A 4,670-nucleotide genomic window follows, 5' to 3' on the forward strand; every position below is an offset into this window, starting at 1 on the left:
AAAAAAAAAAAAAAAAAAAAAAAAAAAAAAAAAAAAAAAAAAAAAAAAAAAAAAAAAAAAAAAAACACTATCACCCTTTAATACTTCCTATACAATTGCTACAGAACCATAGAACAAGGATAAAAATTGGGAAATTAACACTGATGCATTACTTCCATCTAATCTTCAGATACCTTTTAGGTTTTGCCAGTTGTCCCAACCTTGTCCTTTAGCACGAAAGACCTTCAGACCAGAGTCAGGCACTGCATTGAGCTAAGGCCTCTTTAGTATCATTTAGACGGGGACAGTTCCTGGGACCTTGACCCTCTGGGAGATGACAGGTCAGTTATTTTGCAGAAAGCTCCTCACTCAGGCCTGACGCCGCTTCTCATGATTCACGCAGGCTCTGTCTCCTTGGTGATGCTGTGTCTTTTTGTGTGTCGTAGAAGGTCAGAGCGGTATCAGTTTGTCTGATTATTTTGACTCCTTGATGAAATTGATGTCTGCCAGGCTTTTCCACTGAACAGTTAACTATTTTCCTCTTTAAAATAAATAAGTATTTTCTGAAGAGAAGCTTTAAAACTAGGTAAGTATTCTGTTTCTCATCAAACTTTCCATTTAAATGTCAGCATAGGCCAGTCACGGTGGCTCATGCCTGTAATTCCAGCACTTTGGGAGGCCGAGACTGGTGGCTCATTGGAGGCAAGGAGTTCGAGACCAGCCTGGGCAACATAGTGAGACCCCCACTGTCCCTGTCTCTACTGAAAACACAAAACAATTAGCCAGGCATGGTGCTGCACGCCTGTAATCCCAGCTACTCCAGAGGCTAAAGCATGAGAATCGCTTGAACCTGGGAGGTGGAGGTTGCAGTGAGCCAAGGTGTCACCACTGTACTCCAGCCTGGGCAACAGAGCAAGATTCTGTCTCAAAAAAAAAAAAAAAGTAAGTAAATGTCAGCATAGACTTATGGTTTCTATGTTATGTTAATGTTTATAATCCATTATTATTTGCTACTTTCATTATTTTCATTCTTTGTTTATTTATTATATATATATTTATTTATTTTAAATAAAGATGGGGTGTCACCGTGTTGGTCAGGCTGGTCTTGAACTCACGACCTCAAGTGATCCACCCGCCTTGGCCTCCAAAGTGCTTGGATTACAGGCGTGAGCCACCACGCCCGGCCTACTTTCATTATTTTATAATTTAACCAAAGCTGGTCAAATTGACCCAGCATTGGCAAGTGGGAGCTTCTTTAGGGTGGCTCTGGTGTGCTTTTGACGCTGCTCCCATCATGTTTTGAGCACTCACTTTTAGCCTCAACAAGATGTTCCAAGCTCAACTTGTACCTTCCTGGCCTCAGCCCTGGCACTGGCCTCTTCCCCAGGGAATCCTGTATCCTCTTAGAAGACACGATCTAGGCACTGGGTGTACATTTTGATTGAGGTGCTGCATCTCCCAGGGCCTCCCTGTGAGCAGAGGGAGGGAGTATCTGTACACACACTACATAAATAGTTATTTCTCCATCTGTGTATTTCTCCCTGATTTTTATCCTAGGAGAAGGACATGCTAGGGGAGTTGCTGCCACTGGGTTTGGAATCCTCCGCATTTAGTTCTTTTCTGGTTTTTTGTCTGTTTATGAGTTGGTTGGCATATTGGTTTCTAGGGCTGCCACAGCAAAGTATCACAGACCGGGCCATTTCTTCAAATACGGTCACATTCCAAGGTACTGGGGCTTAGACTTCAACCTAGGAATTTTAGTGGACATCACTCAGTCTATAACATTTGGTTTACCAGAAAAAGCAGCACACAATTTGGCAAAGGTCTGTGTGTTCTCAATCAAGAGGATTTAGGTTTAAAAGAAACAAACAATCACAAAAATTAAGAAACAAGATCATGATTCCCACTCACCTGGTGAGTGGGGGACCCAGTCTCCACTGAGGGAGGCCCAAGCCCACTCTCAATTCACGATCTCTTTCCCTTCCAGGACATTCCCAGACCAGCGGAGGCTTTATTCACCATAGTATGCATAATGTGGTTATAGTCAACTAATGATTTTAAGTTTTACTTTTGGCCAGGTGCAGTAGCTCACGCCTGTAATCCCAGCATGTTGGGAGGCTGAGGCAGGCAGATTGCTTAAGCTCAGCAGTTCCAGACCAGCCTGGGGAACATGGCAAAATCCCGACTTTACTGAAAATAAGAAAATTAGTTGGGTATGGTGATGCACACCTGTAGTCCCAGCTACTTGGGGGAGCTGAGCCCAGGTGGTGGAGGTTACAGTGAGCCATGATCACACCACTGCGCTCCAGCCTGGGCAAAAGCGTGAAACCCTGTCTCAAAAAATATAAATAAATAAATAAATAAATAAATAATAAATAAATTTACTTTTAACATCCTTAAAAGTGTCCTTTTAGAATTTGTTAATTTATTAAAAATTTATTACTTTGACCCTCAAGCTAAGTAGATACAGTATTGAGAGGGTTCAAGTTCTCAAAAACCATCTTCTTTTTTTCAGTGTTGCCAGTTCTACATTTAGTCCAACCATTCGCTTTTTAAAAAACATTTAAACCAGATGAGAAACAAAATTTCTTCTTCATTTATTTTCATCTCACTTTTTTTAGAAACTACTATTCATTAGACTGAAACTTGTCAGCAACCTCAAAGTCAACCAGGAAGTTATCTTTAGAAACAAATTATCTTCTAATGAATTTATAGCTTGATTTGATGATTAACTAGATACTTTGTTTCTTTTCTTTCCTAGTCTCTCTTTTCTCCTTGTGTCAGGATGTTTGAAAAAGACCAGAGTATCCCCACCCACTTGGGTTTCTATATCCTAAGGAGACAACATGTAGGGGAGAGAATGTTGGCCTATAATATTATGTTATATAATGCTATAAAGGCAGCTACAGAGGTGTCTTGTTTAGGGATGTCACCACACTCATTTGCATTTCACACTGGGTAACACAAGCACGCAAGTGTGTTATTTGATCTGGCCAAGGCTAACTTTTATTTGTCAGGACAGATTTTTCACAAAGCTTCTGTGCATCAGGTCAGCTGACCAAGCCGGGGTGGGATGGGGTGGGGAGTGCACAGTGGATGAGCTGGGCTGTGAGCTGCCCACCTGCCAGCTGTGTTGTTAGGGACAAGTCACTCAATCTCACTGAGATTCCATTTCCTCTACAGGTATTGATCGACTTACGACCTATGCAACTTACGACCATTCGACTTTACAACCACAATCGCTAGCCACGACTGCTCCGCGTCTGGCAGCGCAAATGTTGCCCAGCTGGGCGTACAACAGTGCTGACCAGCTTCCGGCAGCACTACCATCTCCGCGTGCATATAGCCCACTCAACTTATGACCAAATCGTGTTACGACCAGTCTGTCAGAATCATTCATGGTCGTAGGTCGAGCACTAGCTGTACTACAAAATGGGGATCATTTCTACCTGTCTGAGCACCTAGCACACAGCAAACATTCAACAATAACTTCATGTTGAATGAATATGGAATGAAAAAGAGCTAATGTGTGCAAATACGTTGACACCTTGCCTCTAGGATGCGCCAACGTCTGCAATAATACTCATTAGCCCAGGAGAGGAATTGGGATAAAAGGCAGGTGAAAAAGAGAGATATGTGGCAAGGTTTATTATTCCTGTGTGTAGGTATACAGTGTGTCTCACTCAGCTGGGGCTGCTATAACAAATGACTATATACTGGGAAGTTTAAAAACAAAAATTACTGTAATTTCTGATCGTTCTGGAGGCTGGAGTGTCTGAGATCAAAGGTCAGGTTCTGGTGAGGACCCTCTTCTGGGTTGCAGACTTCCATCTTCTGGCTGTGTCCTCACTTGTCAGAAAGAGAGAAAGAGAGCTCTGAGGTCCCTTTCTTTTCTTTTCTTTTCTTTTTCTTCCTTCCTTCCTTCCTTCCTTCCTTCCTTCCTTCCTTCCATCCCTCCTTCCCTCCTTCTTCCTTTTTTTGTTTCCCTGAGGCAAGGTCTTGTTCTGTCACCCAGGTGGGAATGCAGTGGCTCATTCCTACTGCAATCAGGGCTCACTGCAGCCTCGACTTCCTGGGTTCAAGCAATCCTCCTGCCTCATTTTATGATTTTTTATAGAGACAGGTCTCACTATGTTGCCCAGGCTGGGCTAGAACTCCCGGGCTCAAGCAATCCTTCTACCTCGTCCTCCCAAAGTGCTGGGATTACGGGTGTGTGCCACCACACCCAGTAAAGTCTCATTCATCAGGGCACTAATCCCATTGATGAGGGGCTCCACCCTCATGACCTAACCACCTCCCCAGGCCCCACCTCCTAATACCATTACACTGGGGTTAGGATTTCAATTTATGAGCTTTGAGGCAATACCAACACTCAGTCCATAACAATGGGTAAAAGACAAAGTAACTGCTATAAGAGTATACAATAGAAATCAGAGGAACCGGCCGGGCGCTGTGGCTCATGCCTGTAATCCTAGCACTTTGGGAGGCCGAGGTGGGTGGATCACCTGAGGTCAGGAGTTCAAGGCCAGCCTGGCCATCAAGGTGAAACCCCACCTTAAAAAATAAAAAATAAATAAATAAAAAGAAATCGGAGGAACCACAGTTCATTTCCTGTGGACAAACATTCCCTTATCCTTATCCTGGTACGATATGTCACACAGCTGTCATTGTTTCTTTTTTCTTTTTTCTTT

General features: G+C 43.2%; 1 long non-coding RNA gene across 2 annotated transcripts in view; it reads left to right on the plus strand.

Annotated features, from left to right (window-relative positions):
* The first annotated feature begins 77 nt into the window (after nucleotides 1–77).
* LOC108306731 overlaps nucleotides 78–4,670 on the plus strand; it is a 19,905-nt gene continuing 15,312 nt past the window's right edge. For both annotated transcript variants that reach the window (XR_001826255.2, XR_005200858.1), the window contains exon 1: nucleotides 78–320. This is a non-coding gene — a long non-coding RNA (uncharacterized LOC108306731). The remainder of the gene's footprint in view (nucleotides 321–4,670) is intronic.

This window comes from Cebus imitator, unplaced genomic scaffold (genome assembly GCF_001604975.1).
Source record: "Cebus imitator isolate Cc_AM_T3 unplaced genomic scaffold, Cebus_imitator-1.0 Scaffold73, whole genome shotgun sequence".
Classification (NCBI taxonomy): domain Eukaryota; kingdom Metazoa; phylum Chordata; class Mammalia; order Primates; family Cebidae; genus Cebus; species Cebus imitator.